Consider the following 12,106-nt stretch of genomic DNA (forward strand, 5'->3'; position numbering starts at 1 on the left):
AGGTCGCCGCCATTGTTGTCTTTTTTTCTTCGGCTGATATTCACACGCAGACCTGCTCGCATAGCCACATCCAGCGGCTGAGAAAACTTTCTACTTTGAGCTGATTGGAAGATTGCTTTCTTAATAGAGCATTATCGCCATCTACTGTGTAGTATGAAATAGTATTTGGGGGCTTGTTCATTTTACGTGGTATGGGTCTAAAATGGACCAAGTTTGCCACGGTAACGGTTCTGTTCAAATGGAAATATATTTGGTTTGGTTTGATATATATTTCATTCCATTCAGTAGTTTATGTAACACAGGTGGCTCTTTCGGGAGTGTGTGTGTGTGTATGCGTGTGGGAAAATAATGAGTGTAGGTGCCGGTTTGATTGGGCAGCGATTGCCAAGTGAAAGCATCCATTCTTCTGGGAGCAACTGATTGGGTGTGGTAATATACCTTGCGGGAGTATCGCGAGAACTTCTTCACGCGACTCAGAGCCTGCTGAGGAAGTGTTGTGACATCGCGAGAGTTACTGCAATGAGTAAAAGTTTTCAACGAGAAACATCGCCGTAACACTCGTGGTTATTTCCCGCTTTTTCCGGGCATAAAGACACACTCATGTATGAAAATAAAATGCATCTTTATTTAAAGGGCGTAATAAAGCGCTGTTTTAAAATTCGCATTATTTGAATTTCAGTTGGTTTCACTGACATTCCAATACGTCACAGCGCTTTCGGTGCTAGACAACGAGAGAAAGTTTGCATTTGTTTATTTTGTTATCTCAGCTCAAAGCTTACTTACATTGGACTGTAATCTACAATAAAGTAGCTATTCAAAGTCTTTTCACGATCTACAGAGATAGTGTTTTTGACTGTTCTACCGACATCATGTCATTTACTTCATCCGAGAGTCAAAATGTCCCTGACGACCCTCACAGGCCCAGAAGCTTACACATTCTCCGCTGAGTTGGAACTTCGCAACAGCTTTGAATCGGACTCCGAGGAGGCATGCTTTGACATCATGCATTGCATAAAATGGCTGCAGCCGCATGTTCATGCAGGACAGAGGATGTAATGACGGTTTGGGATTGCTGAGCGCTGGCGGCATCTCCTCTTGTGAAAGCCAAATCGTCCGCAGTCCTCCGATGTCCAGCGCATCCCTCCATACATCCTGCAATTCTCTAGAAGCAGCAGGGCCTTCAGAAAGCATGGATTTCTTCTGTAGTGACCAAGAAGTGCTCTTCTATCCAGTCTACATCTCTAGGAGTGTCACCTGCAGACTTCAGTGGACAGCAGTACAGGTAACACTGAAATGTGGACCTGCACTACAGTATAAGAAGTATCTAGAAGCACTATAGAGTATAAAGTTCCTAAGTCTCTGTCTCATATTTAAGATTCCTTTACATTGTTGTATATTTTGCATAGACCAATGAATGCAATACTCACACGGGACATATTTATTAAATGTAAAGTCCAAGTAGAATGCTTCTTCGTTGCTTTAGAAAACCATGTGTCAGTCTAGGGGAAGAAAGTGAAGAACAGGATCTGCTCATTCTTCAAGAGGACATGGATATGCTATAAAGCGTCCTTCGTTCAGTTGTGAAACACTGACAGAGCCGTTCACGCCCCGTCACATGACACAGATCTAGACGGTGCAGCTTCATCACGTCTTGCGGATCCTAGGCTGGCTGAATGGAGCTTTGACAGTGCCAACAACCCCTTTGAAGGAGGACGTGATAATAGCCTGGAACTGTTAAGCATTAGCAGTGAGGAACGGTTGGTCTCGCAGAGTGGCCTGAGAAGAGTGCGCATGTTCTGATCGTGAGAACACGTGACGCAACAGAGTCTTCCTGAGCCTGAAGGAGCCGAGGTGACCAGTGGCGCTTCTGTGGAGAACAGCACAGGTAAGAACGAAAGTACAGTAAAACCTGGGACATTTGTGTAGATAGTAAATACCAGCACAGTGCACTGGCATATGCAAATGATTCAGTCTTTTTGAATGATTTTTAGAAAAACACCATGTTTGAGGAAAAGGATGAAGAAAGGGATTTCTTCAGTCTTTAAGAAAGCATGGAAGCCCTTAAAGTGGCTCCTCCTCTGCTGCTGCCATGGGACCAGAGTTGAGCCATTTGTGCCTCTACAAGAGAACTCGGAGCCGAATCCAGAGCCAGCTGATCCCAAACCACACTTTGTTGCAGAGCCCTTTGGTTTTCAATGATTTATTGAAATGTATGCATTTGAATTACACTGTCTAATTTCATTAAGAATGTTTAAGCTTAGTATTTGTGAAATAATCTCCTAGTTTATTGCTATTATAATTGTACAAAAGCATTTCATTTAAATGGCTGATGATGTTTAAAATGTTTTTATTTAATAAAATGTACATATAAAAATAATATCTCTCTTTGTCTCTTACTTTTGGCTGCTCCAAAAGGTGAAATGCATCTCAGAAATGTTGAAGCTTAAATGTAAAGTCTGAATTTAAAAAAGAGTATAGGCCTAAATATCAATATATTGAGATGAGATTCATTGACGTTTATTTTAGAAAATCATTATAATTTATTTAAAAATGCAACTTCACCCTAAATAGTATAAGATGCAGTCCTTTTGTGACAGGAAATAAAATAAAATTGAATTTCACTGAAATTTGCAATCATAATTTCCACAATAAAGAAAAAGGTTATGGATGATAGTGTGAGTTAAAAAAATACTCGCTCCTATGTCACTTCTGGGGGTTATCGCATGTCCTCTAAAGCTGATCGATTTCATGTGATAACCCCCTGAAGACTCATAGGTTATGAGGAAGAGCCAGGATGAATTAAAGAAAAAACCCTGAAATATGGTGCATATTTACTTTTTGGGTGAACTATTCCTTTAACAGAATCTGCTGCATTATTATCAATCAATCAATCATTTTTATTTATATAGCGCTTTAACAACACAGGTTGCATCAAAGCACTGTACAGTATAATGACAGGGATGTATAATGACGAAAGTGACCAATTTCTTATTAAATGCAGAGACGGTCTCTGTAGTCAATTTAACGATAATCACTAGAAGTTAAGTGTCCCCAACCAAGCAAGCCAGAGGCGACAGCGGTAAGGAAACAAAACCCCATGCATACAGAATGGAGAAAAAAACCTTGGGAGAAACCAGACTCAGTTGGGGCTCAGTTCTCCTCTGACCGGACGCCCAGCACTTAACTTCCAGTTCAATTTTAAACGCTGCTGTGTCAGGTAGTGTAAATGACTTTGTGTGTGTGTGTGTGTGTGTGTGTGTGTGTGTGTGTGCATCAGGATCTGTGATCTGTCGACGGGCTTATCTAGGTGTTCTGGTCTCTGATGAACATAATCTCTGGGTGCTGATCCACCATCTAGTCTGGATACAAACTGTGAAAACAGATTGAGAAAGAAACAGGACTAATATTAGCGTAGATGCTATTCTTTTCACGATGTCACAAGTACATCGTATTTTAGAGTAGTGTTCCCGGTTCCAGCAAATCTAAGTAATGCAGCCTAAAAATCCTTTAACGGATTTGAATAATAAAAGGTGTGTTGGTGTGTTATGTGTAGGCTAAGTTAAAAAGATGTGTCTTTAATCTAGATTTAAACTGGCAGAGTGTGTCTGCTTCCCTAACACAGTTAGGAGATTGTTCCAGAGTTTAGGTGCTAGATAGGAAAATGATCTGCCGCCCGCAGTTGATTTTTGATATTCTAGGTATTATCAAATGGCCAGAGTTTTGAGAACGCAGCGGACGTGCAGGACTATAATGTGATAAGAGCTCGCTCAAGTATTGAGGAGCTAAACCATTCAGGGCTTTATAGGTAATTAATAAGATTTTAAAATCTATTCGATGTTTGATAGGGAGCCAGTGCAGTGTTGACAGAACCGGCTAATATGATCATACTTCCCTAGTTCTAGTAAGGACTCTGGCTGCTGCGTTTTGGACTAGCTGGAAGTTTGTTTATTAAGCGTGCAGAACAACCACCCAATAAAGCATTGCAATAATCTAACCTTGAGGTCATAAACGCATGAATTAATATCTCTGCATTAGAGGTTGGAAAGCATAGGTCGTAATTTAGATATATTTTAAGATGGAAAAACGCAGTTTTACAGATGCTAGAAACATGATTTTCAAAGGAAAGATTGGTGTCAAACAGCACACCTAGGTTCCTAACTGATGATGAAGAATTAACAGAGCAGCCATCAAGTGATAGGCTGTGTTCTAGATTATTATATGTGGGTTTTTAGGTCCAATTATTAGCACCTCTGTTTTTCAGAATTTAACATTAAGAAGTTACTCATCATCCAGCTTTTTATATCGACTTCATGCATTCTGTTAGATTATCAATTTGGTGTGTATCACCAGGCTGCGCTTGAAATATAGAGCTGAGTATCATCAGCATAGCAGTGAAAGCTAACACCATGACTCCTGATAATGTCTCCCAGAGGTAACATGTACAGGTTGAAAAGTAACGTCCTAGCACTGAGCCTTGAGGAACTCCATATTTCACTTTTGATCGATATGATACCTCCTCATTTAATGCCACAAACTGATAGCGGTCAGATAGATATGATGTAAGCCATGCTAAGGCGCTTCCTCTAATGCCAACATAGTTTTCTAGTCTATCCAAGAGAATGTTGTGATCGATAGTATCGAATGCTGCGCTAAGATCTAATAGCACTAATAACGCAGATAAAACCACGGTCAGATGATAGAAGCAGGTCATTAGTAACTCTAATGAGAGCAGTCTCAGTACTATGGTACGGTCTAAAACCTGATTGGAAATCCTCACAGACACCATTTTTTCTAAAAAGGAATACAGTTGTGAGGATACTACCTTTTCTAGTATCTTTGACAGAAAAGGGAGATTAGAGATTGGTCTGTAATTTACTAAGTCTTTGGGATCAAGATGTGGTTTCTTAATAAGAGGTTTAACTACAGCCAGTTTAAAGGTTTTGGGAACATAACCCAATGACAATGATGAATTAATAATGTTCAAAATAGGATCTATGACTTCTGGAAGCAGATCTTTTAATAGTTGAGATGGAATAGGGTCTAACATACATGTTGCTGGTTTAGATGATTTAACAAGTTTGTACAAGTCTTCTTCTCCTATAATAGAGAAAGAGTGTAATTTTTCCTTAGGGTTCTAAAGCTCACTATCTGATGTGAAACTGTAGTTGACGGCTGCATAGTTACAATTTTATCTCTGATGGTATCAATCTTAGAAGTAAAGAAATTCATGAACTCATTGCAGCTATACTCTTGGGGCATATTAGCACCTGCTGATGCTTTATTTTTGTTAATTTAGTCACTGTACTGAATAAATACCGGGTTGTGTTTGTTTTCTTCTAAAAGGGATGAAAAATAATCAGATCTTGCTATTTTTAATGCTTTTCTGTATGACAGCATACTCTCCCGCCAGGCAATACGTAAATACTTCTAATTTGTTTTTTTCTCCACCTGCGCCCATTTTCCGGGCTGCTCTCTTTAGGTGCGTGTGTTGTCATTATACCAAGGAGTCAGATTGTTTTCTTTATCTTTTAAGTGCAAAGGAGCAACTGTATCTAAAGTGCTAGAAAAAGAGAGTGCATAGTTTCTGTTACATCATCAAGTTTTTGCATCGTATTGGATGAACTAAGAATTGAGATAAGTCAGGAAGGTTATTTCTGAAAGCTTTCTTTTGTGGTGGAAGTGATGGTTCTACCATACTTGTAATAAGGTGCAGAGTTTACAGGTTTAGCTATACAGAGTTCACACAAGACTAGATAGTGATCTGAAATGTCATCACTTTGCTGCAGTACTTCAACCATTTTAACATCTATTCCATGTGACGACCCATGTGTATTATTTATAAAGATCAAAATTTATCAGACAAGAGTTATAGATCAGGTCTGTCCGCTTGGTACAAATGTTATTTTTAAATTATCAAGAACAAAGGACTGGAGTTTTTTTTTTTTTTTTTTTTTTTTTTTTTTTGCTACTTTTTCAAAGAATGGGACAAAATCCACACACAGATCACACCTATGTGGAAAATTAAAGATTGTAATTAATGTACCTTTTTGGAACTGAAAAAAGTGAAATACTGGAAGATGGCAAGATGCACTCGAGTCCGTGATAAAGAGAGAGTTTCAGAAATTACCCACTCATTGGGCAGTGAGTGTCATCTCATTTTTACATGCAAGTAAAGCTGTAGACAGTTGGCATTGTGACTTAAAAGAAAAAAATACATGAGCATTTTTAATATTGAAAAATATTTGTGCATGAACACTAGCACACACCCATTACACAAGTACACTAGTGTTCTTTTTGTGTGATTCCTCTGTTTCTGGTTTGCAGGTAGTTTATGTGGTTTTGAGTATTGTAAATCACAGTACTTTGCTGGATATCTGATGAGCACACTACTGAGTGCACTGCAGCACTGCAGGGCATCGACTCCAAGACTGTGATCCTACTGGGAAAAGTTGCACTCTGGGTGATGGTTTTTGCATATGATAGATTTGTCCAGCATCACCATGGCACAGTGAGACGGAGAGGTTATCTGGACTTCTACAGACTGACCCGCAGAATAAAAAAACCTTCCACTGCTCATTCACTCTGCAGGTGAAAATATGTTTCGCATGATTATGTTAACATTCCACTCCTGGTCATTAAGTGAAAAAGTTGCTCATGCTAATCGAAGTACTCTTTCAGTCACATGTTAAATGCTTGTTAGGGTTCACAACTGACCACTAGATGGCAGCAGAAAAGCTATTATTGAATGTGAGGGACCGAGAAGTCAAAGACGAGGAACACCAGCAGTCACCAGAAAAAAAGAACTTTAATTAAACTCAAAGAAGTACCTTTACAAAAACAAACCAGGCAGACAGAGACAGACCAACAACAACAACAACAACAAAAAAAAAGCCACCAAAATGGACAACACAACAGCTTATAAAGAGAAAGATGGGCCCATTACAAATTAAAAGAAACACTAAATCATCCCCAGAGAACCTAACCCATAACCAAAACAACATAAATAGACAACCAAATATAATTAATAAAATCAGCTACTTTTCCTTTCTTGCCCCCGACCATCTCTCTGAATGGTATGTCCAGGAGAACCATTCCCATAAATTCCCAGTTTCCACCCGGACTCTTAATTTTCGTCACACCAGGAAGCTGCAGTACTTGGGCCTGACAATCAAGTCACCACACACACCGGTAAACTTAAGCCAAAATAGAAACAAAGGTAAATAACAGATACAAAGCAACTAATTTGTGTGCACTCCAAATCAGCAACGATGTATGTTATAAATGAAACCTATGGAAAATAAGATTATAAACCGTGTATGCTTGTGATTAACAAATGCAACTGACAAACAGTTAAACTAAAACCATAAATAAACATGATTTACAAACTGTGTTGTGTGTGTGTGTAAAAGGTGATACAGGTATATTACCACTCATGTGTGGCCACCACTGGTCGTCACATTGACACTGAACATACACTGCCTGTTCACCACCTCGATTTAACTGAAGCAAACAGGTGATATGATCTGGCATCGCTGCAGCTGCTCAGGTCTAGGTTCAACAATGTTATGTTATTCCATACATTTTTTTTTTTCCCTGATTGCATGGGCATATTCCAAGATAAAAATGCCAGGATTTATCAGGCTCAAATTGTGAAAGAAGGGTTCAGAGAGCATTAGATGTGATTTTTCACACATGGATTGGCCACCGCAGAGTCCATACTTTAACTCCGATGAGAATCTTTGGGATGTACTCTAGAAGACTATGTGAACAGTTCAACTCTCCCGTCATCAATATATAATCTTGGCGAAAAATGTATGCAACTCTGGATGGGAACAAATGTTACGACATTGCAGAAGCTTATCAGAACAATCAAAGCTAAAGACAGTCCAAAGAAATATAAGTGTGTGTGTGTGAGCCTTTTTTTTTTTTTTTTTTTTTTTTTTTTTTTGCACAGGCAGTGTATGATTGATCATGAAATGTACACTGCCTGTACATTTCAATGCTTTTGTTATGAATAAAAGAAAATAATTATAATAATTTTATAACGTGGTAACATTTACAATTTAATTCCACTTATTTTTACTTGATGTTTTCTACACACGTGGGTGAGTTAGACACATATATGAAGTATAAGAGATATACATTACCATAAACGAATAAGGCCACAATTTGTATTTCGTCTATCTATCATGTTTTTGGATGTTCTAAACTTACCGATAAGCGCATCCTGCCCCGTTTCTTTGTCTAACTTCCACGAGCAGGTCGCCGCCATTGTTGTCTTTTCTTCGGCTGATATTCACACGCAGACCTGCTCGTACAGCGACATCCAGCGGCTGAGAAAACTTTCTACTTTGAGCTGATTGGAAGATTGCTTTCTTAATAGAGCATTATCGCCATCTACTGTGTAGTATGAAATAGTATTTGGGGGCTTGTTCATTTTACGTGGTATGGGTCTAAAATGGACCAAGTTTGCCACGGTAACGGTTCTGTTCAAATGGAAATATATTTGGTTTGGTTTGATATATATTTCATTCCATTCAGTAGTTTATGTAACACAGGTGGCTCTTTCGGGAGTGTGTGTGTGTGTGAGCGTCGGGGAAAATAATAGTGTAGGTGCCGGTTTGATTGGGCAGCGATTGCTAAGTGAAAGCATCCATTCTTCTGGGAGCAACTGATTGGGTGTGGTAATATACCTTTGCGGGGAGTATCGCGAGAACTTCTTCACGCGACTCAGAGCCTGCTGAGGAAGTGTTGTGACATCGCGAGAGTTACTCGTACGAGTAAAAGTTTTCAACGAGAAACATCGTCGTAACACTCGTGGTTATTTCCCCTTTTTCCGGGCGTTACAAAGACACACTCATGTATGAAAATAAAATGCATCTTTATTTAAAGGGCGTAATAAAGCGCTGTTTTAAAATTCGCATTATTTGAATTTCAGTTGGTTTCCACTGACATTCCAATACGTCACAGCGCTTCGGTGCTAGACAACGAGAGAAAGTTTGCATTTGTTTGTTATCTCAAAGCGACTTACATTGGACTGTAATCTACAATAAGTAGCTATTCAAAGTCTTTTCACGATCTACAGAGATAGTGTTTTTGACTGTTCTACCGGACATCATGTCATTTACTTCATCCGAGAGTCAAATGTCCCTGACGACCCTCCCAGGCCCAGAAGCGACACATTCTCCGCTGAGTTGGAACTTCGCAACAGCTTTGAATCGGACTCCGAGGAGGCATGCTTTGACATCATGCATTGCATAAAAATGAGCTGCAGCCGCATGTTCATGCAGGACAGAGGATGTAATGACGGTTTGGGATTGCTGAGCGTTGGCGGCATCTCCTCTTGTGAAAGCCAAATCGTCCGCAGTCCTCCGATGTCCAGCGCATCCCTCCATACATCCTGCAATTCTCTAGAAGCAGCAGGGCCTTCAGAAAGCATGGATTTCTGTAGTGACCAAGAAGTGTCTTCTATCGAGTCTACATCTCTAGGAGTGTCACCTGCAGACTCTGTGGACAGCAGTACAGGTAACACTGAAATGTGGACCTGCACTACAGTATAAGAAGTATCTAGAAGCACTATAGAGTATAAAGTTCCCAAGTCTCTGTCTCATATTTAAGATTCCTTTACATTGTTGTATATTTTGCATAGACCAATGAATGCAATACTCACGGGACATATTTATTAAATGTAAAGTCCAAGTGAATGCTTCTTCGTTTTCGTTTTAGAAAACCATGTCAGTCTAGGGAAGAAAGTGAAGAACAGGATCTGCTCATTCTTCAAGAGGACATGGAATGCTATAAAGCGTCCTTCGTTCAGTTGTGAAACACTGACAGAGCCGTTCACGCCTCCGTCACATGACACAGATCTAGACGGTGCAGCTTCATCACGTCTTGCGGATCCTAGGCTGGCTGAATGGAGCTTTGACAGTGCCAACAACCCCTTTGAAGGAGGACGTGACAATAGCCTGGAACTGTTAAGCATTAGCAGTGAGGAACGGTTGGTCTCGGCAGAGTGGCTCTGCTAGAGAAGAGTGCGCATGTTCTGATCGTGAGAACACGTGACGCAACAGAGTCTTCCTGAGCCTGAAGGAGCCGAGTGACGGAGTGGCGCCTTCTGTGGAGAACAGCACAGGTAAGAACGAAAGTACAGTAAAACCTGGGACATTTGTAGATAGTAAATACCAGCACAGTGCACTGGCATATGCAAATGATTCAGTCTTTTTGAATGATTTTAGAAAAACACCGCGGTTTGAGGAAAAGGATGAAGAAAGGGATTTCTTCAGTCTTTAAGAAAGCATGGAAGCCCTTAAAGTGGCCCTCCTTCTGCTGCTGCCGCGGGGACCAGAGTTGAGCCATTTGTGCCTCTACAAGAGAACTCGGAGCCGAATCCAGAGCCAGCTGATCCCAAACCACACTTTGTTGCAGAGCCCTTTGGTTTTCAATGATTTATTGAAATGTATGCATTTGAATTACACTGTATAATTTCATTAAGAATGTTTAAGCTTAGTATTTGTGAAATAATCTCCTAGTTTATTGCTATTATAATTGTACAAAAGCATTTCATTTAAATGGCTGATGATGTTTAAAATGTTTTATTTAATAAAATGTACATATAAAAATAATATCTCTCTTTGTTCTTACTTTTGGCTGCTCCAAAGGTGAAATGCATCTCAGAAATGTTGAAGCTTAAATGTAAAGTCTGAATTTAAAAAAAAAAAAAAAAAAAAAGAGTATAGGCCTAAATATCAATATATTGAGATGAGATTCATTGACGTTTATTTTAGAAAAATCATTATAATTTATTTAAAAATGCAACTTCACCTAAATAGTATAAGATGCAGTCCTTTTTGTGACAGGAAATAAAATAAAATTGAATTTCACTGAAATTTGCAATCATAATTTCCACAATAAAGAAAAAGGTTATGGATGATAGTGTGAGTTAAAAAAATACTCTGCTCCTATGTCACTTCTGGGGGTTATCGCATGTCCTCTAAAGCTGATCGATTTCATGTGATAACCCTGAAGACTCATAGGTTATGAGGAAGAGCCAGGATGAATTAAAGAAAAAAACCCTGAAATATGGTGCATATTTACTTTTTGGGTGAACTATTCCTTTAATAGAATCTGCTGCGCATTATTATCAATCAATCAATCATTTTATTTATATAGCGCTTTTAACAACACAGGTTGCATCAAAGCACTGTACAGTATAATGACAGGGATGTATAATGACGAAAGTGACCAATTTCTTATTAAATGCAGAGACGGTCTCTGTAGTCAATTTAACGATAATCACTAGAAGTTAAGTGTCTAACCAAGCAAGCCAGAGGCGACAGCGGCAAGGAAACAAAACCCCATGCATACAGAATGGAGAAAAAGAAAAACCTTGGGAGAAACCAGACTCAGTTGGGGTCAGTTCTCCTCTGACCGGACGCCTTAGCACTTAACTTCCAGTTCAATTTTAAACGCTGCTGTGTCAGGTAGTGTAAATGACTTTGTGTGTGTGTGTGTGTGTGTGTGTGTGTGTGTGTGCATCAGGATCTGGTGATCTGTCGACGGGCGATCTAGGTGTTCTGGTCTCTGATGAACATAATCTCTGGGTGCTGATCCACCATCTAGTCTGGATACAAACTGTGAAAACAGATTGAGAAAGAAACAGGACTAATATTAGCGTAGATGCCATTCTCTTTTTACGATGTCACAAGTACATCGTATTTTAGAGTAGTGTTCCCGGTTCCAGCAAATCTAAGTAATGTAGCCTAAAAATCCTTTAACGGATTTGAATAATAAAAGGTGTGTTGGTGTGTTATGTGTAGGCTAAGTTAAAAAGATGTGTCTTTAATCTAGATTTAAACTGGCAGAGTGTGTCTGCTTCCCGAACACAGTTAGGAGATTGTTCCAGAGTTTAGGTGCTAGATAGGAAAATGATCTGCCGCCGCAGTTGATTTTGATATTCTAGGTATTATCAAATGGCCAGAGTTTTGAGAACGCAGCGGACGTGGCAGGACTATAATGTGATAAGAGCTCGCTCAAGTATTGAGGAGCTAAACCATTCAGGGCTTTATAGGTAATTAATAAGATTTTAAAATCTATTCGATGTTTGATA

Source organism: Puntigrus tetrazona, chromosome 1 (genome assembly GCF_018831695.1).
Source record: "Puntigrus tetrazona isolate hp1 chromosome 1, ASM1883169v1, whole genome shotgun sequence".
In the NCBI taxonomy this organism is placed as follows: domain Eukaryota; kingdom Metazoa; phylum Chordata; class Actinopteri; order Cypriniformes; family Cyprinidae; genus Puntigrus; species Puntigrus tetrazona.